Source organism: Xenopus laevis, chromosome 6L, assembly GCF_017654675.1.
Source record: "Xenopus laevis strain J_2021 chromosome 6L, Xenopus_laevis_v10.1, whole genome shotgun sequence".
In the NCBI taxonomy this organism is placed as follows: domain Eukaryota; kingdom Metazoa; phylum Chordata; class Amphibia; order Anura; family Pipidae; genus Xenopus; species Xenopus laevis.
The window spans coordinates 164,127,896-164,148,381 of NC_054381.1; the positions used below are offsets into that span (position 1 = coordinate 164,127,896).

General features: G+C 39.9%; 16 non-coding genes and 1 pseudogene across 16 annotated transcripts; all 17 read left to right on the forward strand.

The window, feature by feature from the left end:
• Positions 1-8,303: 8,303 nt before the first annotated feature.
• Positions 8,304-8,422, forward strand: LOC121394965. The gene has a single exon (XR_005962136.1). It is a non-coding gene; the product is annotated as a 5S ribosomal RNA (ribosomal RNA).
• A 546-nt stretch (positions 8,423-8,968) lies between these two features.
• LOC121394937 lies at positions 8,969-9,087 on the forward strand. Its single transcript, XR_005962108.1, has one exon. It is a non-coding gene; the product is annotated as a 5S ribosomal RNA (ribosomal RNA).
• Positions 9,088-9,670: 583 nt separating this feature from the next.
• On the forward strand, positions 9,671-9,789 carry LOC121394938. Its single transcript, XR_005962109.1, has one exon. It is a non-coding gene; the product is annotated as a 5S ribosomal RNA (ribosomal RNA).
• A 585-nt stretch (positions 9,790-10,374) lies between these two features.
• On the forward strand, positions 10,375-10,488 carry LOC121394968 (annotated as a pseudogene).
• A 585-nt stretch (positions 10,489-11,073) lies between these two features.
• On the forward strand, positions 11,074-11,192 carry LOC121394940. Its single transcript, XR_005962111.1, has one exon. It is a non-coding gene; the product is annotated as a 5S ribosomal RNA (ribosomal RNA).
• Positions 11,193-11,793: 601 nt separating this feature from the next.
• LOC121394941 lies at positions 11,794-11,912 on the forward strand. Its single transcript, XR_005962112.1, has one exon. It is a non-coding gene; the product is annotated as a 5S ribosomal RNA (ribosomal RNA).
• A 551-nt stretch (positions 11,913-12,463) lies between these two features.
• Positions 12,464-12,582, forward strand: LOC121394942. Its single transcript, XR_005962113.1, has one exon. It is a non-coding gene; the product is annotated as a 5S ribosomal RNA (ribosomal RNA).
• A 556-nt stretch (positions 12,583-13,138) lies between these two features.
• On the forward strand, positions 13,139-13,257 carry LOC121394943. The gene has a single exon (XR_005962114.1). It is a non-coding gene; the product is annotated as a 5S ribosomal RNA (ribosomal RNA).
• Positions 13,258-13,820: 563 nt separating this feature from the next.
• Positions 13,821-13,939, forward strand: LOC121394944. Its single transcript, XR_005962115.1, has one exon. It is a non-coding gene; the product is annotated as a 5S ribosomal RNA (ribosomal RNA).
• Positions 13,940-14,527: 588 nt separating this feature from the next.
• LOC121394945 lies at positions 14,528-14,646 on the forward strand. Its single transcript, XR_005962116.1, has one exon. It is a non-coding gene; the product is annotated as a 5S ribosomal RNA (ribosomal RNA).
• Positions 14,647-15,246: 600 nt separating this feature from the next.
• LOC121394946 lies at positions 15,247-15,365 on the forward strand. The gene has a single exon (XR_005962117.1). It is a non-coding gene; the product is annotated as a 5S ribosomal RNA (ribosomal RNA).
• Positions 15,366-15,965: 600 nt separating this feature from the next.
• Positions 15,966-16,084, forward strand: LOC121394947. Its single transcript, XR_005962118.1, has one exon. It is a non-coding gene; the product is annotated as a 5S ribosomal RNA (ribosomal RNA).
• A 615-nt stretch (positions 16,085-16,699) lies between these two features.
• LOC121394948 lies at positions 16,700-16,818 on the forward strand. Its single transcript, XR_005962119.1, has one exon. It is a non-coding gene; the product is annotated as a 5S ribosomal RNA (ribosomal RNA).
• A 600-nt stretch (positions 16,819-17,418) lies between these two features.
• LOC121394949 lies at positions 17,419-17,537 on the forward strand. Its single transcript, XR_005962120.1, has one exon. It is a non-coding gene; the product is annotated as a 5S ribosomal RNA (ribosomal RNA).
• Positions 17,538-18,137: 600 nt separating this feature from the next.
• LOC121394951 lies at positions 18,138-18,256 on the forward strand. Its single transcript, XR_005962122.1, has one exon. It is a non-coding gene; the product is annotated as a 5S ribosomal RNA (ribosomal RNA).
• A 600-nt stretch (positions 18,257-18,856) lies between these two features.
• On the forward strand, positions 18,857-18,975 carry LOC121394952. The gene has a single exon (XR_005962123.1). It is a non-coding gene; the product is annotated as a 5S ribosomal RNA (ribosomal RNA).
• A 615-nt stretch (positions 18,976-19,590) lies between these two features.
• Positions 19,591-19,709, forward strand: LOC121394953. Its single transcript, XR_005962124.1, has one exon. It is a non-coding gene; the product is annotated as a 5S ribosomal RNA (ribosomal RNA).
• The last annotated feature ends 777 nt before the right edge of the window (positions 19,710-20,486 follow it).

Here is a 20,486-nt window from a genome sequence, read left to right on the forward strand (position 1 = left end):
CTTTAATGAAAAAATGTTTTATCTTTTTTTTCATTTGTTCCCACCATATACAATATGAAGTATTTGCATTTTTCCTTTTCTTACAATTTTCATAAAACTTTTTAAAATCTGTTATAACCGTTACATCATCTAAAAGGGATATATTCATTTTCCAAGCAGGTTTTCCCTTAAAACTTTTAGTACCTGTTTTGATACCAAAAGATAAAATCTTGTGATCGGAAAAAACATTGGTTAAAAGTTTACAAGAAATTGGTTGAACATTTTTGGAGGTAAAAACAAAATCTATCCTGGAGCTATACAAGGAATTGCTCCAGGTAACTCCATCTTCTTCCGGTAAATCCTTATTACAAAGCTTATAAACATCATTTAAGTTAAAATCAGAAACAATATTTTTTAACATTGCAGATGTTTTGTCATAACTCCGGTTTTTAGATTGTTTAAAACGTTTTTCCCCCTTAAGAATACAATTAAAATCACCAGCTAAAACCAAAGGGCAAGAATTATCAATAAATAAAGGTAAAATTTCCAACATTTCAGATCTTTCTACCCTATCTGGTGACCCATAAACATTTAAAAATTGCCATTTGACACCATCAATAAAAACTTTAACCAATAAAATCCTGCCTGGTAAAATTTCTTGTTTAAAATCCACAGTAAAATTTCCCTTAAAAAGTATGGCAATTCCCGCACAAGAAGATGTATTGGAGCCAGACCACACTGAAGGCCCATATACCCAGTCATCTTCATATTTTTTATAATTCAAGCTATGCGGAATGCCACACTCCTGTAAAAAGAATACAGATGCGGTTAAAACAGATAAAAAGCTAAAAAGAGCAGATCTTCGAACCTTGGACTTTAACCTTCTTACATTAAAAGAAATACCATTAACCAATGACATTTCAATTAATTAGAAGCCATGAAAAAGACCATTTAAACCTCCTCATTTTCACCGGTCAGACAATCCATGTCACCGGAACTAGATTCTTCTATTTCCCCAGATTCAACAGTGCAGAGTGTTGATGTTGGAGAACTTCCACTCTCACTGATATCAAAAAAACCCTCAAAAAAAGGAGCTGGCCCATAATGTGACAAAACAGACACTACATTTTCTTCGTCAGCTGTCTTTTTTTCCTTCCTGGAAAAAGGATGTCCCTTCCCCAACCCCATCACCACCCACCAAAGGGTCTTCTGGGTTCAAGTTGGGTGTTTGCATCACTGAAGGAATTTTTGCCAGCTGACTCACTGAAGTCTCAGGGATCATGGAAGTCTCAGGGCCCTTTTCCTCTGTGCTGAAAGAAGAAGGGACTGTAACTGACTGCTCACCTTCTGTACTTTGGCAGGGCTCATCCTGCTTGTCTTTTGCAGTACGCCGTCTTTTAGTTTTAACCTCTGGGTTTATCTCTGGTAATTGAATGGCAGCTGGTTCAGCATCATCCGACTTCCCAGCAACCCCTACAACAAGGGGGGGTACTCTCGTCTGCTGTCCGCTGGCTGCCATTCGTTTCTGTTTACGCTTCTTCTTTTTGGAGGTCAAAACAGGTTGGAACTCTTCCTCAATTGGATCAGATAACTCTGTATCCTTGTCTGCCGTTGACTGCTCTTCCGAAGGAGGAGGTTGGGCCACAGGAGCTGAGGACACCACCACTGGAGTAGACACAGGAACAGAAACAGGAACAGGCAAAGCAGAGACAGGTTTGGGTGCTCTTAGAGGGCAGTCCCAGAAAAGATGACCAGTCTTTAAACACAGTCTACAGTCCTTACTTTTACCTTTAGGACACTCCTTGTCCGGATGTTCCTGGCTGCCACACCTTGTGCAGAGAGCTTCACAGTCCTCCTGCAGGTGTCCATGCTGTTTACACTTTCGGCAGAAAAGTGGCATTCCTGTGTAAAACAAATCTCCATTTACAGTTCCCAACCTAATTCTGCTAGGGGGGTGTTTCTTCCCTTCGTATCCATTTGGGTCTTTAACAAAAGTAACTTGGTACCGCCATTAACAAGTCCAGAAACCAAATTGATTGCTAATTTTACCCAGGTTTTTAATGTCTTTGAAAAAATTCCCTAAAAAGGTTCGAATTACATGTTCTGGGACAAAAGGGGAATACATTTTAACCACTAAAATAACGCTTTCGTCTGGAAAATGTGGTATTACATGTACACCCTTTAGGACAGGACTTCCTTTTGAGGTTTCGGCTTTGCGAACAAAGTCTTTGTATATTCCTTCTTCAGTGAAAGTAATATCAAAAATTCCTCTTTTAGGATAGTCTTGTATTGACAATACCTCAGTCTTTTGGATGGAGAAAAGATTGAAAAGAATATCCTCCACCACGTATCTGAGTCCACGACCATCTGCTCCTCCGTCTTTGTACTGGATCCGAACGGTGTTCTTTAGCCGAGCATAGGCAGGAACTACATCGGAATCAGGATCCATGATGATCGAAGGGCAGACCAGCACTCGTCAGTGAAAAAAGGGATTGCGACTTGTTAATCAGAGGAATGCCCCCTCCCCAATTGCAGCATGCAGGTGAAGTCCACTAAAAGTGGGCGATCCTGCAAAGGCAGAGGAGGGGGGTCTCCGAGAACCAAAATGGCCAAGAAGCAAGAAATTACTATCCCATCAATCAGGATAACAGCAGGGCGTCGTCTCTCATTTCTCCAAGGAATGCCCCCTCCCCAATTGCAGCATGCAGGTGAAGTCCACCATATGGTGGGCGATCCCGCTAAGGCAGAGGGGTCTCAGAATTTTAATCAGCCAAGGTGTCAAGTATTGCTACCATTCACACTTAACCAAAAAGCCGAGAAACGACAATGTTTGGAACATCAAACCATGATATAATCTAACATTCCCACACATTGCCATGTGTTGACCTGTGCCTACTAAGCCTCAACTTCCCTATCCCGTATTACCATAGGGAGAGACAAAACGGCAAAGTCTTCTTCATTTCCATATCAGTCAAAGTTGACCAATCACAAGAGGACTTTCCAATCCATGTTAAAGACTGCCTGTCAACAACATAGCCCTTTGCCTAGACTCTATGACAATTTGACATTGCCGCTATCCCGTAATACCATAGGGAGAGAGAAAAAACGGCAAAATCTTCTTCATTTCCATATCGGTCAAAGTTGACCAATCACAAGAGAACTTTCCAATCCATGTTAAAGACTGCCTGTCAACAACATAGCCCTTTGCCTACTATCGATTCCTCCTTGCCATACAAAGAATAGAAAGACCCACAGCCTTCTATGACAAGAGCTGTCAGTCCCATATCCCTTTGCCTAGGCTCTATGGCAAATTAGCCATTGCCTAAGCACTCCCAGGATAAAATCTTACATTCCAATACATTGCCATGTCTTGACCTGTGCCTACTAAGCCTCAACTTCCCTATCCCGTAATACCATAGGGAGAGAGAAAAAACGGCAAAGTCTTCTTTATTTCCATATCGGTCAAAGTTGACCTATCACAAGAGGACTTTCCAATCCATGTTAAAGACTGCCTGTCAACAACATAGCCCTTTGCCTAGACTCTATGATAATTTGACATTGCCGCTATCCCGTAATACCATAGGGAGAGAGAAAAAACGGCAAAGTCTTCTTCATTTCCATATCGGTCAAAGTTGACCAATCACAAGAGGACTTTCCAATCCATGTTAAAGACTGCCTGTCAACAACATAGCCCTTTGCCTAGACTCTATGACAATTTGACATTGCCGCTATCCCGTAATACCATAGGGAGAGAGAAAAAACGGCAAAGTCTTCTTCATTTCCATATCGGTCAAAGTTGACCAATCACAAGAGGACTTTCCAATCCATGTTAAAGACTGCCTGTCAACAACATAGCCCTTTGCCTAGACTCTATGACAATTTGACATTGCCGCTATCCCGTAATACCATAGGGAGAGAGAAAAAACGGCAAAGTCTTCTTCATTTCCATATCGGTCAAAGTTGACCAATCACAAGAGGACTTTCCAATCCATGTTAACGACTGCCTGTCAACAACATAGCCCTCTGCCTACTATAATTTCCTCCTTGCCATACAAAGAATAGGAAGACCCACAGCCTTCTATGAGAAGAGCTGTCAGTCCCATATCCCTTTGCCTAGGCTCTATGGCAAATTAGCCATTGCCTAAGCACTCCCATGATAAAATCTTACATTCCAACACATTGCCATGTGTTGACCTGTGCCTACTAAGCCTCAATTTCCCTATCCCGTATTACCATAGGGAGAGAAAAAACGGCAAATTCTTCTTCATTTCCATTACGGTCAAAGTTGACCAATCACAAGAGAACTTTCCAATCCATGTTAAAGACTGCCTGTCAACAACATAGCCCTTTGCCTAGACTCTATGACAATTTGACATTGCCGCTATCCCGTAATACCATAGGGAGAGAGAAAAACGGCAAAATCTTCTTCATTTCCATATCGGTCAAAGTTGACCAATCACAAGAGGACTTTCCAATCCATGTTAAAGACTGCCTGTCAACAACATAGCCCTTTGCTTAGACTCTATGACAATTTGACATTGCCGCTATCCCGTAATACCATAGGGAGAGAGAAAAAAACAGCAAAGTCTTCTTCATTTCCATCTCGGTCAAAGTTGACCAATCACAAGAGGACTTTCCAATCCATGTTAAAGACTGCCTGTCACCAACATAGCAATTTGCCTAGACTCTATGACAATTTGACATTGCCGCTATCCCGTAATACCATAGGGAGAGAGAAAAAACGGCAAAGTCTTCTTCATTTCCATATCGGTCAAAGTTGACCAATCACAAGAGGACTTTCCAATCCATGTTAAAGACTGCCTGTCAACAACATAGCCCTTTGCCTAGACTCTATGACAATTTGACATTGCCGATATCCCGTAATACCATAGGGAGAGAGAAAAAACGGCAAAGTCTTCTTCATTTCCATATCGGTCAAAGTTGACCAATCACAAGAGGAATTTCCAATCCATGTTAAAGACTGCCTGTCAACAACATAGCCCTTTGCCTACTATAGATTCCTCCTTGCCATACAAAGAATAGGAAGACCCACAGCCTTCTATGACAAGAGCTGTCAGTCCCATATCCCTTTGCCTAGGCTCTATGGCAAATTAGCCATTGCCTAAGCACTCCCATGATAAAATCTTACATTCCAACACATTACCATGTGTTGGCCTGTGCCTACTAAGCCTCAACTTCCCTATCCCGTAATACCATAGGGAGAGAGAAAAAACAGCAAAGTCTTCTTCTTTTCCATATCGGTCAAAGTTGAGCAATCACAAGAGGACTTTCCAATCCATGTTAAAGACTGCCTGTCAACAACATAGCCCTTTGCCTAGACTCTATGACAATTTGACATTGCCGCTATCCCGTAATACCATAGGGAGAGAGAAAAAACGGCAAAGTCTTCTTCATTTCCATATCGGTCAAAGTTGACCAATCACAAGAGGACTTTCCAATCCATGTTAACGACTGCCTGTCAACAACATAGCCCTTTGCCTACTATAGATTCCTCCTTGCCATACAAAGAATAGGAAGACCCACAGCCTTCTATGACAAGAGCTGTCAGTCCCATATCCCTTTGCCTAGGCTCTATGGCAAATTAGCCATTGCCTAAGCACCCCCATGATAAAATCTTACATTCCAACATATTGCCATGTCTTGACCTGTGCCTACTAAGCCTCAACTTCCCTATCCCGTATTACCATAGGGAGAGAAAAAACGGCAAAGTCTTCTTCATTTCCATATCGGTCAAAGTTGACCAATCACAAGAGGACTTTCCAATCCATGTTAAAGACTGCCTGTCAACAACATAGCCCTTTGCCTAGACTCTATGACAATTTGACATTGCCGCTATCCCGTAATACCATAGGGAGAGAGAAAAAACGGCAAAGTCTTCTTCATTTCCATATCGGTCAAAGTTGCCCAATCACAAGAGGACTTTCCAATCCATGTTAAAGACTGCCTGTCAACAACATAGCCCTTTGCCTAGACTCTATGACAATTTGACATTGCCGCTATCCCGTAATACCATAGAGAGAGAGAAAAAACGGCAAAGTCTTCTTCATTTCCATCTCGGTCAAAGTTGACCAATCACAAGAGGACTTTCCAATCCATGTTAAAGACTGCCTGTCAACAACATAGCCCTTTGCCGAGACTCTATGACAATTTGACATTGCCGCTATCCCGTAATACCATAGGGAGAGAGAAAAAACGGCAAAGTCTTCTTCATTTTCATATCGGTCAAAGTTGACCAATCACAAGAGGACTTTCCAATCCATGTTAAAGACTGCCTGTCAACAACATAGCCCTTTGCCTACTATCGATTCCTCCTTGCCATACAAAGAATAGGAAGACCCACAGCCTTCTATGACAAGAGCTGTCAGTCCCATATCCCTTTGCCTAGGCTCTATGGCAAATTAGCCATTGCCTAAGCACTCCCATGATAAAATCTTACATTCCAACACATTAGCATGTGTTGACCTGTGCCTACTAAGCCTCAACTTCCCTATCCCGTTATACCATAGGGAGAGAGAAAAAACGGCAAAGTCTTCTTCATTTCCATATCGGTCAAAGTTGACCACTCACAAGAGGACTTTCCAATCCATGTTAAAGACTGCCTGTCAACAACATAGCCCTTTGCCTAGACTCTAAGACAATTTGACATTGCCGCTATCCCGTAATACCATAGGGAGAGAGAAAAAACGGCAAAGTCTTCTTCATTTCCATATCGGTCAAAGTTGCCCAATCACAAGAGGACTTTCCAATCCATGTTAAAGACTGCCTGTCAACAACATAGCCCTTTGCCTAGACTCTATGACAATTTGACATTGCCGCTATCCCGTAATACCATAGGGAGAGAGAAAAAACGGCAAAGTCTTTTTCATTTCCATCTCGGTCAAAGTTAACCAATCACAAGAGGACTTTCCAATCCATGTTAAAGACTGCCTGTCAACAACATAGCCCTTTGCCTAGACTCTATGACAATTTGACATTGCCGCTATCCCGTAATACCATAGGGAGAGAGAAAAAACGGCAAAGTCTTCTTCATTTCCATATCGGTCAAAGTTGACCAATCACAAGAGGACTTTCCAATCCATGTTAAAGACTGCCTGTCAACAACATAGCCCTTTGCCTAGACTCTATGACAATTTGACATTGCCGCTATCCCGTAATACCATAGGGAGAGAGAAAAAATCGGCAAAGACTTCTTCATTTCCATCTCGGTCAAAGTTGACCAATCACAAGAGGACTTTCCAATCCATGTTAAAGACTGCCTGTCAACAACATAGCCCTTTGCCTAGACTCTATGACAATTTGACATTGCCGCTATCCCGTAATACCATAGGGAGAGAGAAAAAACAGCAAAGTCTTCTTCATTTCCATATCGGTCAAAGTTGACCAATCACAAGAGGACTTTCCAATCCATGTTAAAGACTGCCTGTCAACAACATAGCCCTTTGCCTAGACTCTATGACAATTTGACATTGCCGCTATCCCGTAATACCATAGGGAGAGAGAAAAAACGGCAAAGTCTTCTTCATTTCCATATCGGTCAAAGTTGACCAATCACAAGAGGACTTTCCAATCCATGTTAACGACTGCCTGTCAACAACATAGCCCTTTGCCTACTATAGATTCCTCCTTGCCATACAAAGAATAGGAAGACCCACAGCCTTCTATGACAAGAGCTGTCAGTCCCATATCCCTTTGCCTAGGCTCTATGGCAAATTAGCCATTGCCTAAGCACTCCCATGATAAAATCTTACATTCCAACACATTACCATGTGTTGACCTGTGCCTACTAAGCCTCAACTTCCCTATCCCGTATTACCATAGGGAGAGAAAAAATGGCAAAGTCTTCTTCATTTCCATATCGGTCAAAGTTGACCAATCACAAGAGGACTTTCCAATCCATGTTAAAGACTGCCTGTCAACAACATAGCCCTTTGCCTAGACTCTATGATAATTTGACATTGCCGCTATCCCGAAATACCATAGGGAGAGAGAAAAAACGGCAAAGTCTTCTTCATTTCCATATCGGTCAAAGTTGACCAATCACAAGATGACTTTCCAATCCATGTTAAAGACTGCCTGTCAACAACATAGCCCTTTGCCTAGCCTCTATGACAATTTGACATTGCTGCTATCCCGTAATACCATAGGGAGAGAGAAAAAACGGCAAAGTCTTCTTCATTTCCATATCGGTCAAAGTTGACCAATCACAAGAGGACTTTCCAATCCATGTTAAAGACTGCCTGTCAACTTCATTTTTCCACAGTGCCGCTGACAAGTCAAGAAGCCGAAAAGTGCCGCTGTTCATCGCCTACGGCCACACCACCCTGAAAGTGCCTGATCTCGTCTGATCTCAGAAGCGATACAGGGTCGGACCTGGTTAGTACCTGGATGGGAGACCGCCTGGGAATACCAGGTGTCGTAGGCTTTTCAAAGTTTTCAACTTTATTTTGCCACAGCATCGCCGACAAGTCATGGAGCCAAAAGGTGCTGCTATTCATCGCCTATAGCCACACTACCCTGAAAGTGCCTGCTCTCGTCTGATCTGTGACGTGATACAGGGTCAGGCCTGGTTAGTACCTGGATGGGAGACTGCCTGAGAAGTTTTCAAAGCTATATATTTTCAACTTTTTCAAGGTTTGATTTTTTAAAGTTTTCAAACTTTGAGTTTTCAAACTTTGAGTTTTCAAAGTTTTCAAAGTTTAATTTTTCAAAGTTTTCAAAGTTTAAGTTTTTTCAAAGTTTTCAAAGTTTGATTTTTCAAAGTTTTCAAAGATTGATTTTTTCAACGTTTTCAAGGTTTGATTTATCTATGTTTTCAAAGTTTCATTTTTTCAACGTTTTCAAGGTTTGATTTTTCAACGTTTTCAAAGTTTAATTTTTCAGTTTTCAGTTTCATTTTTCAAAGTTTTCATTTTCATTTTTCCACAGTGCCGCTGACAAGTCAAGAAGCCGAAAAGTGCCGCTGTTCATCGCCTACGGCCACACCACCCTGAAAGTGCCTGATCTCGTCTGATCTCAGAAGCGATACAGGGTCGGGCCTGGTTAGTACCTGGATGGGAGACCGCCTGGGAATACCAGGTGTCGTAGGCTTTTCAAAGTTTTCAACTTTATTTTGCCACAGCATCGCCGACAAGTCATGGAGCCAAAAGGTGCTGCTGTTCATCGCCTATAGCCACACTACCCTGAAAGTGCCTGCTCTCGTCTGATCTGTGAAGTGATACAGGGGCAGGCCTGGTTAGTACCTGGATGGGAGACCGCCTGAGAAGTTTTCAAAGCTTCATTTTTTCAAGGTTTGATTTTTTAAAGTTTTCAAAGTTTGAGTTTTCAAAGTTTGAGTTTTCAAAGTTTGAGTTTTCAAAGTTTGAGTTTTCAAAGTTTCAAGTTTTCAAATTCAAAGTTTTCAACGTTTTCAAAATTTGATTTTTCAAAGTTTTCAAAGTTTAAATTTTTTCAAAGTTTTCAAAGTTTGATTTTTTCAACGTTTTCAAGGTTTGATTTTTCAACGTTTTCAAAGTTTCATTTTTTCAACGTTTTCAACGTTTTCAAGGTTTGATTTTTCAACGTTTTCAAAGTTTAATTTTTCAGTTTTCAGTTTCATTTTTCAAAGTTTTCATTTTCATTTTTCCACAGTGCCGCTGACAAGTCAAGAAGCCGAAAAGTGCCGCTGTTCATCGCCTACGGCCACACCACCCTGAAAGTGCCTGATCTCGTCTGATCTCAGAAGCGATACAGGGTCGGGCCTGGTTAGTACCTGGATGGGAGACCGCCTGGGAATACCAGGTGTCGTAGGCTTTTCAAAGTTTTCAACTTTATTTTGCCACAGCATCGCCGACAAGTCATGGAGCCAAAAGGTGCTGCTGTTCATCGCCTATAGCCACACTACCCTGAAAGTGCCTGCTCTCGTCTGATCTGTGAAGTGATACAGGGGCAGGCCTGGTTAGTACCTGGATGGGAGACCGCCTGAGAAGTTTTCAAAGCTTCATTTTTTCAAGGTTTGATTTTTTAAAGTTTTCAAAGTTTGAGTTTTCAAAGTTTGAGTTTTCAAAGTTTGAGTTTTCAAAGTTTGAGTTTTCAAAGTTTTCAAAGTTTAATTTTTCAAAGTTTTCAACGTTTTCAAAATTTGATTTTTCAAAGTTTTCAAAGTTTAAATTTTTTCAAAGTTTTCAAAGTTTGATTTTTTCAACGTTTTCAAGGTTTGATTTTTCAACGTTTTCAAAGTTTCATTTTTTCAACGTTTTCAACGTTTTCAAGGTTTGATTTTTCAACGTTTTCAAAGTTTAATTTTTCAGTTTTCAGTTTCATTTTTCAAAGTTTTCATTTTCATTTTTCCACAGTGCCGCTGACAAGTCAAGAAGCCGAAAAGTGCCGCTGTTCATCGCCTACGGCCACACCACCCTGAAAGTGCCTGATCTCGTCTGATCTCAGATACAGGGTCGGGCCTGGTTAGTACCTGGATGGGAGACCGCCTGGGAATACCAGGTGTCGTAGGCTTTTCAAAGTTTTCAACTTTATTTTGCCACAGCATCGCCGACAAGTCATGGAGCCAAAAGGTGCTGCTGTTCATTGCCTATAGCCACACTACCCTGAAAGTGCCTGCTCTCGTCTGATCTGTGAAGTGATACAGGGGCAGGCCTGGTTAGTACCTGGATGGGAGACCGCCTGAGAAGTTTTCAAAGCTTCATTTTTTCAAGGTTTGATTTTTTAAAGTTTTCAAAGTTTGAGTTTTCAAAGTTTGAGTTTTCAAAGTTTGAGTTTTCAAAGTTTGAGTTTTCAAAGTTTTCAAAGTTTAATTTTTCAAAGTTTTCAACGTTTTCAAAATTTGATTTTTCAAAGTTTTCAAAGTTTAAATTTTTTCAAAGTTTTCAAAGTTTGATTTTTTCAACGTTTTCAAGGTTTGATTTTTCAACGTTTTCAAAGTTTCATTTTTTCAACGTTTTCAACGTTTTCAAGGTTTGATTTTTCAACGTTTTCAAAGTTTAATTTTTCAGTTTTCAGTTTCATTTTTCAAAGTTTTCATTTTCATTTTTCCACAGTGCCGCTGACAAGTCAAGAAGCCGAAAAGTGCCGCTGTTCATCGCCTACGGCCACACCACCCTGAAAGTGCCTGATCTCGTCTGATCTCAGAAGCGATACAGGGTCGGGCCTGGTTAGTACCTGGATGGGAGACCGCCTGGGAATACCAGGTGTCGTAGGCTTTTCAAAGTTTTCAACTTTATTTTGCCACAGCATCGCCGACAAGTCATGGAGCCAAAAGGTGCTGCTGTTCATCGCCTATAGCCACACTACCCTGAAAGTGCCTGCTCTCGTCTGATCTGTGAAGTGATACAGGGGCAGGCCTGGTTAGTACCTGGATGGGAGACCGCCTGAGAAGTTTTCAAAGCTTCATTTTTTCAAGGTTTGATTTTTTAAAGTTTTCAAAGTTTGAGTTTTCAAAGTTTGAGTTTTCAAAGTTTGAGTTTTCAAAGTTCGAGTTTTCAAAGTTTGAGTTTTCAAAGTTTCAAAGTTTAATTTTTCAAAGTTTTCAACGTTTTCAAAATTTGATTTTTCAAAGTTTTCAAAGTTTAAATTTTTTCAAAGTTTTCAAAGTTTGATTTTTTCAACGTTTTCAAGGTTTGATTTTTCAACGTTTTCAAAGTTTCATTTTTTCAACGTTTTCAACGTTTTCAAGGTTTGATTTTTCAACGATTTTCAAAGTTTCAATTTTTCAGTTTTCAGTTTCATTTTTCAAAGTTTTCATTTTCATTTTTCCACAGTGCCGCTGACAAGTCAAGAAGCCGAAAAGTGCCGCTGTTCATCGCCTACGGCCACACCACCCTGAAAGTGCCTGATCTCGTCTGATCTCAGAAGCGATACAGGGTCGGGCCTGGTTAGTACCTGGATGGGAGACCGCCTGGGAATACCAGGTGTCGTAGGCTTTTCAAAGTTTTCAACTTTATTTTGCCACAGCATCGCCGACAAGTCATGGAGCCAAAAGGTGCTGCTGTTCATCGCCTATAGCCACACTACCCTGAAAGTGCCTGCTCTCGTCTGATCTGTGAAGTGATACAGGGTCAGGCCTGGTTAGTACCTGGATGGGAGACCGCCTGAGAAGTTTTCAAAGCTTCATTTTTTCAAGGTTTGATTTTTTAAAGTTTTCAAAGTTTGAGTTTTCAAAGTTTGAGTTTTCAAAGTTTGAGTTTTCAAAGTTTTCAAAGTTTCAAGTTTCAAAATTGATTTTTCAAAGTTTTCAAAGTTTAAATTTTTTCAAAGTTTTCAAAGTTTGATTTTTTCAACGTTTTCAAGGTTTGATTTTTCAACGTTTTCAAAGTTTCATTTTTTCAACGTTTTCAACGTTTTCAAGGTTTGATTTTTCAACGTTTTCAAAGTTTAATTTTTCAGTTTTCAGTTTCATTTTTCAAAGTTTTCATTTTCATTTTTCCACAGTGCCGCTGACAAGTCAAGAAGCCGAAAAGTGCCGCTGTTCATCGCCTACGGCCACACCACCCTGAAAGTGCCTGATCTCGTCTGATCTCAGAAGCGATACAGGGTCGGGCCTGGTTAGTACCTGGATGGGAGACCGCCTGGGAATACCAGGTGTCGTAGGCTTTTCAAAGTTTTCAACTTTATTTTGCCACAGCATCGCCGACAAGTCATGGAGCCAAAAGGTGCTGCTGTTCATCGCCTATAGCCACACTACCCTGAAAGTGCCTGCTCTCGTCTGATCTGTGAAGTGATACAGGGGCAGGCCTGGTTAGTACCTGGATGGGAGACCGCCTGAGAAGTTTTCAAAGCTTCATTTTTTCAAGGTTTGATTTTTTAAAGTTTTCAAAGTTTGAGTTTTCAAAGTTTGAGTTTTCAAAGTTTGAGTTTTCAAAGTTTGAGTTTTCAAAGTTTGAGTTTTCAAAGTTTGAGTTTTCAAAGTTTTCAAAGTTTAATTTTTCAAAGTTTTCAAAGTTTGATTTTTTTCAACGTTTTCAAGGTTTGATTTTTCAACGTTTTCAAAGTTTCATTTTTTCAACGTTTTCAACGTTTTCAAGGTTTGATTTTTCAACGTTTTCAAAGTTTAATTTTTCAGTTTTCAGTTTCATTTTTCAAAGTTTCATTTTCATTTTTCCACAGTGCCGCTGACAAGTCAAGAAGCCGAAAAGTGCCGCTGTTCATCGCCTACGGCCACACCACCCTGAAAGTGCCTGATCTCGTCTGATCTCAGAAGCGATACAGGGTCGGGCCTGGTTAGTACCTGGATGGGAGACCGCCTGGGAATACCAGGTGTCGTAGGCTTTTCAAAGTTTTCAACTTTATTTTGCCACAGCATCGCCGACAAGTCATGGAGCCAAAAGGTGCTGCTGTTCATCGCCTATAGCCACACTACCCTGAAAGTGCCTGCTCTCGTCTGATCTGTGAAGTGATACAGGGGCAGGCCTGGTTAGTACCTGGATGGGAGACCGCCTGAGAAGTTTTCAAAGCTTCATTTTTCAAGGTTTGATTTTTTAAAGTTTTCAAAGTTTGAGTTTTCAAAGTTTGAGTTTTCAAAGTTTGAGTTTTCAAAGTTTGAGTTTTCAAAGTTTGAGTTTTCAAAGTTTTCAAAGTTTAATTTTCAAAGTTTTCAAAGTTTAATTTTTCAAAGTTTTCAAAGTTTGATTTTTTCAACGTTTTCAAGGTTTGATTTTTCAACGTTTTCAAAGTTTCATTTTTTCAACGTTTTCAACGTTTTCAAGGTTTGATTTTTCAACGTTTTCAAAGTTTAATTTTTCAGTTTTCAGTTTCATTTTTCAAAGTTTTCATTTTCATTTTTCCACAGTGCCGCTGACAAGTCAAGAAGCCGAAAAGTGCCGCTGTTCATCGCCTACGGCCACACCACCCTGAAAGTGCCTGATCTCGTCTGATCTCAGAAGCGATACAGGGTCGGGCCTGGTTAGTACCTGGATGGGAGACCGCCTGGGAATACCAGGTGTCGTAGGCTTTTCAAAGTTTTCAACTTTATTTTGCCACAGCATCGCCGACAAGTCATGGAGCCAAAAGGTGCTGCTGTTCATCGCCTATAGCCACACTACCCTGAAAGTGCCTGCTCTCGTCTGATCTGTGAAGTGATACAGGGGCAGGCCTGGTTAGTACCTGGATGGGAGACCGCCTGAGAAGTTTTCAAAGCTTCATTTTTCAATTAAAGTTTTCAAAGTTTGAGTTTTCAAAGTTTGAGTTTTCAAAGTTTGAGTTTTCAAAGTTTGAGTTTTCAAAGTTTGAGTTTTCAAAGTTTTCAAAGTTTAATTTTTCAAAGTTTTCAACGTTTTCAAAATTTGATTTTTCAAAGTTTTCAAAGTTTAAATTTTTTCAAAGTTTTCAAAGTTTGATTTTTTCAACGTTTTCAAGGTTTGATTTTTCAACGTTTTCAAAGTTTCATTTTTTCAACGTTTTCAACGTTTTCAAGGTTTGATTTTTCAACGTTTTCAAAGTTTAATTTTTCAGTTTTCAGTTTCATTTTTCAAAGTTTTCATTTTCATTTTTCCACAGTGCCGCTGACAAGTCAAGAAGCCGAAAAGTGCCGCTGTTCATCGCCTACGGCCACACCACCCTGAAAGTGCCTGATCTCGTCTGATCTCAGAAGCGATACAGGGTCGGGCCTGGTTAGTACCTGGATGGGAGACCGCCTGGGAATACCAGGTGTCGTAGGCTTTTCAAAGTTTTCAACTTTATTTTGCCACAGCATCGCCGACAAGTCATGGAGCCAAAAGGTGCTGCTGTTCATCGCCTATAGCCACACTACCCTGAAAGTGCCTGCTCTCGTCTGATCTGTGAAGTGATACAGGGGCAGGCCTGGTTAGTACCTGGATGGGAGACCGCCTGAGAAGTTTTCAAAGCTTCATTTTTTCAAGGTTTGATTTTTTAAAGTTTTCAAAGTTTGAGTTTTCAAAGTTTGAGTTTTCAAAGTTTGAGTTTTCAAAGTTCGAGTTTTCAAAGTTTGAGTTTTCAAAGTTTTCAAAGTTTAATTTTTCAAAGTTTTCAACGTTTTCAAAATTTGATTTTTCAAAGTTTTCAAAGTTTAAATTTTTTCAAAGTTTTCAAAGTTTGATTTTTTCAACGTTTTCAAGGTTTGATTTTTCAACGTTTTCAAAGTTTCATTTTTTCAACGTTTTCAACGTTTTCAAGGTTTGATTTTTCAACGTTTTCAAAGTTTAATTTTTCAGTTTTCAGTTTCATTTTTCAAAGTTTTCATTTTCATTTTTCCACAGTGCCGCTGACAAGTCAAGAAGCCGAAAAGTGCCGCTGTTCATCGCCTACGGCCACACCACCCTGAAAGTGCCTGATCTCGTCTGATCTCAGAAGCGATACAGGGTCGGGCCTGGTTAGTACCTGGATGGGAGACCGCCTGGGAATACCAGGTGTCGTAGGCTTTTCAAAGTTTTCAACTTTATTTTGCCACAGCATCGCCGACAAGTCATGGAGCCAAAAGGTGCTGCTGTTCATCGCCTATAGCCACACTACCCTGAAAGTGCCTGCTCTCGTCTGATCTGTGAAGTGATACAGGGGCAGGCCTGGTTAGTACCTGGATGGGAGACCGCCTGAGAAGTTTTCAAAGCTTCATTTTTTCAAGGTTTGATTTTTTAAAGTTTTCAAAGTTTGAGTTTTCAAAGTTTGAGTTTTCAAAGTTTGAGTTTTCAAAGTTTGAGTTTTCAAAGTTTGAGTTTTCAAAGTTTTCAAAGTTTAATTTTTCAAAGTTTTCAACGTTTTCAAAATTTGATTTTTCAAAGTTTTCAAAGTTTAAATTTTTTCAAAGTTTTCAAAGTTTGATTTTTTCAACGTTTTCAAGGTTTGATTTTTCAACGTTTTCAAAGTTTCATTTTTTCAACGTTTTCAACGTTTTCAAGGTTTGATTTTTCAACGTTTTCAAAGTTTAATTTTTCAGTTTTCAGTTTCATTTTTCAAAGTTTTCATTTTCATTTTTCCACAGTGCCGCTGACAAGTCAAGAAGCCGAAAAGTGCCGCTGTTCATCGCCTACGGCCACACCACCCTGAAAGTGCCTGATCTCGTCTGATCTCAGAAGCGATACAGGGTCGGGCCTGGTTAGTACCTGGATGGGAGACCGCCTGGGAATACCAGGTGTCGTAGGCTTTTCAAAGTTTTCAACTTTATTTTGCCACAGCATCGCCGACAAGTCATGGAGCCAAAAGGTGCTGCTGTTCATCGCCTATAGCCACACTACCCTGAAAGTGCCTGCTCTCGTCTGATCTGTGAAGTGATACAGGGGCAGGCCTGGTTAGTACCTGGATGGGAGACCGCCTGAGAAGTTTTCAAAGCTTCATTTTTTCAAGGTTTGATTTTTTAAAGTTTTCAAAGTTTGAGTTTTCAAAGTTTGAGTTTTCAAAGTTTGAGTTTTCAAAGTTTGAGTTTTCAAAGTTCGAGTTTTCAAAGTTTGAGTTTTCAAAGTTTTCAAAGTTTAATTTTTCAAAGTTTTCAACGTTTTCAAAATTTGATTTTTCAAAGTTTTCAAAGTTTAAATTTTTTCAAAGTTTTCAAAGTTTGATTTTTTCAACGTTTTCAAGGTTTGATTTTTCAACGTTTTCAAAGTTTCATTTTTTCAACGTTTTCAACGTTTTCAAGGTTTGATTTTTCAACGTTTTCAAAGTTTAATTTTTCAGTTTTCAGTTTCATTTTTCAAAGTTTTCATTTTCATTTTTCCACAGTGCCGCTGACAAGTCAAGAAGCCGAAAAGTGCCGCTGTTCATCGCCTACGGCCACACCACCCTGAAAGTGCCTGATCTCGTCTGATCTCAGAAGCGATACAGGGTCGGGCCTGGTTAGTACCTGGATGGGAGACCGCCTGGGAATACCAGGTGTCGTAGGCTTTTCAAAGTTTTCAACTTTATTTTGCCACAGCATCGCCGACAAGTCATGGAGCCAAAAGGTGCTGCTGTTCATCGCCTATAGCCACACTACCCTGAAAGTGCCTGCTCTCGTCTGATCTGTGAAGTGATACAGGGGCAGGCCTGGTTAGTACCTGGATGGGAGACCGCCTGAGAAGTTTTCAAAGCTTCATTTTTTCAAGGTTTGATTTTTTAAAGTTTTCAAAGTTTGAGTTTTCAAAGTTTGAGTTTTCAAAGTTTGAGTTTTCAAAGTTTGAGTTTTCAAAGTTTGAGTTTTCAAAGTTTTCAAAGTTTAATTTTTCAAAGTTTTCAACGTTTTCAAAATTTGATTTTTCAAAGTTTTCAAAGTTTAAATTTTTTCAAAGTTTTCAAAGTTTGATTTTTTCAACGTTTTCAAGGTTTGATTTTTCAACGTTTTCAAAGTTTCATTTTTTCAACGTTTTCAACGTTTTCAAGGTTTGATTTTTCAACGTTTTCAAAGTTTAATTTTTCAGTTTTCAGTTTCATTTTTCAAAGTTTTCATTTTCATTTTTCCACAGTGCCGCTGACAAGTCAAGAAGCCGAAAAGTGCCGCTGTTCATCGCCTACGGCCACACCACCCTGAAAGTGCCTGATCTCGTCTGATCTCAGAAGCGATACAGGGTCGGGCCTGGTTAGTACCTGGATGGGAGACCGCCTGGGAATACCAGGTGTCGTAGGCTTTTCAAAGTTTTCAACTTTATTTTGCCACAGCATCGCCGACAAGTCATGGAGCCAAAAGGTGCTGCTGTTCATCGCCTATAGCCACACTACCCTGAAAGTGCCTGCTCTCGTCTGATCTGTGAAGTGATACAGGGGCAGGCCTGGTTAGTACCTGGATGGGAGACCGCCTGAGAAGTTTTCAAAGCTTCATTTTTTCAAGGTTTGATTTTTTAAAGTTTTCAAAGTTTGAGTTTTCAAAGTTTGAGTTTTCAAAGTTTGAGTTTTCAAAGTTCGAGTTTTCAAAGTTTGAGTTTTCAAAGTTTTCAAAGTTTAATTTTTCAAAGTTTTCAACGTTTTCAAAATTTGATTTTTCAAAGTTTTCAAAGTTTAAATTTTTTCAAAGTTTTCAAAGTTTGATTTTTTCAACGTTTTCAAGGTTTGATTTTTCAACGTTTTCAAAGTTTCATTTTTTCAACGTTTTCAACGTTTTCAAGGTTTGATTTTTCAACGTTTTCAAAGTTTAATTTTTCAGTTTTCAGTTTCATTTTTCAAAGTTTTCATTTTCATTTTTCCACAGTGCCGCTGACAAGTCAAGAAGCCGAAAAGTGCCGCTGTTCATCGCCTACGGCCACACCACCCTGAAAGTGCCTGATCTCGTCTGATCTCAGAAGCGATACAGGGTCGGGCCTGGTTAGTACCTGGATGGGAGACCGCCTGGGAATACCAGGTGTCGTAGGCTTTTCAAAGTTTTCAACTTTATTTTGCCACAGCATCGCCGACAAGTCATGGAGCCAAAAGGTGCTGCTGTTCATCGCCTATAGCCACACTACCCTGAAAGTGCCTGCTCTCGTCTGATCTGTGAAGTGATACAGGGGCAGGCCTGGTTAGTACCTGGATGGGAGACCGCCTGAGAAGTTTTCAAAGCTTCATTTTTTCAAGGTTTGATTTTTTAAAGTTTTCAAAGTTTGAGTTTTCAAAGTTTGAGTTTTCAAAGTTTGAGTTTTCAAAGTTTGAGTTTTCAAAGTTTGAGTTTTCAAAGTTTTCAAAGTTTAATTTTTCAAAGTTTTCAACGTTTTCAAAATTTGATTTTTCAAAGTTTTCAAAGTTTAAATTTTTTCAAAGTTTTCAAAGTTTGATTTTTTCAACGTTTTCAAGGTTTGATTTTTCAACGTTTTCAAAGTTTCATTTTTTCAACGTTTTCAACGTTTTCAAGGTTTGATTTTTCAACGTTTTCAAAGTTTAATTTTTCAGTTTTCAGTTTCATTTTTCAAAGTTTTCATTTTCATTTTTCCACAGTGCCGCTGACAAGTCAAGAAGCCGAAAAGTGCCGCTGTTCATCGCCTACGGCCACACCACCCTGAAAGTGCCTGATCTCGTCTGATCTCAGAAGCGATACAGGGTCGGGCCTGGTTAGTACCTGGATGGGAGACCGCCTGGGAATACCAGGTGTCGTAGGCTTTTCAAAGTTTTCAACTTTATTTTGCCACAGCATCGCCGACAAGTCATGGAGCCAAAAGGTGCTGCTGTTCATCGCCTATAGCCACACTACCCTGAAAGTGCCTGCTCTCGTCTGATCTGTGAAGTGATACAGGGGCAGGCCTGGTTAGTACCTGGATGGGAGACCGCCTGAGAAGTTTTCAAAGCTTCATTTTTTCAAGGTTTGATTTTTTAAAGTTTTCAAAGTTTGAGTTTTCAAAGTTTGAGTTTTCAAAGTTTGAGTTTTCAAAGTTTGAGTTTTCAAAGTTCGAGTTTTCAAAGTTTGAGTTTTCAAAGTTTTCAAAGTTTAATTTTTCAAAGTTTTCAACGTTTTCAAAATTTGATTTTTCAAAGTTTTCAAAGTTTAAATTTTTTCAAAGTTTTCAAAGTTTGATTTTTTCAACGTTTTCAAGGTTTGATTTTTCAACGTTTTCAAAGTTTCATTTTTTCAACGTTTTCAACGTTTTCAAGGTTTGATTTTTCAACGTTTTCAAAGTTTAATTTTTCAGTTTTCAGTTTCATTTTTCAAAGTTTTCATTTTCATTTTTCCACAGTGCCGCTGACAAGTCAAGAAGCCGAAAAGTGCCGCTGTTCATCGCCTACGGCCACACCACCCTGAAAGTGCCTGATCTCGTCTGATCTCAGAAGCGATACAGGGTCGGGCCTGGTTAGTACCTGGATGGGAGACCGCCTGGGAATACCAGGTGTCGTAGGCTTTTCAAAGTTTTCAACTTTATTTTGCCACAGCATCGCCGACAAGTCATGGAGCCAAAAGGTGCTGCTGTTCATCGCCTATAGCCACACTACCCTGAAAGTGCCTGCTCTCGTCTGATCTGTGAAGTGATACAGGGGCAGGCCTGGTTAGTACCTGGATGGGAGACCGCCTGAGAAGTTTTCAAAGCTTCATTTTTTCAAGGTTTGATTTTTTAAAGTTTTCAAAGTTTGAGTTTTCAAAGTTTGAGTTTTCAAAGTTTGAGTTTTCAAAGTTTGAGTTTTCAAAGTTTGAGTTTTCAAAGTTTGAGTTTTCAAAGTTTGAGTTTTCAAGTTTTCAAAGTTTGATTTTTCAAAGTTTTCAAAGTTTGATGTAGGCAGTGGTACATGACATGAAGCCATGCGAATGGTCACCGCAAGTATTCATGGACTGTTCAACATATATAACATATAAACCATTTTAACAACCAGTGTGGAAGTGATGACCAGTACCGGATCTCTATGTTTGTCGCTATGTCTCAGAAGTGCTAGGTGTCGCAGTGCCGGAGGTGCCAGTTACCCACGTTGTGGGTGTTCGTCACAAGCTAATAGGAGGATCCCCACTTATAGTTCTCAAGGAAAACCATTCTGTGTGTTGGAAGCATTCTTGTAGCCTAACCTTTATTGCCTGTGGAATGATGTCAATAAACGTCTCCCACGTTTCGAAAAATCGTTGAACTATTGTGTTTTTATTTAAGGACGATTCTACCCAGTCCATATAAAAAACTCTGACTAATTTCTCC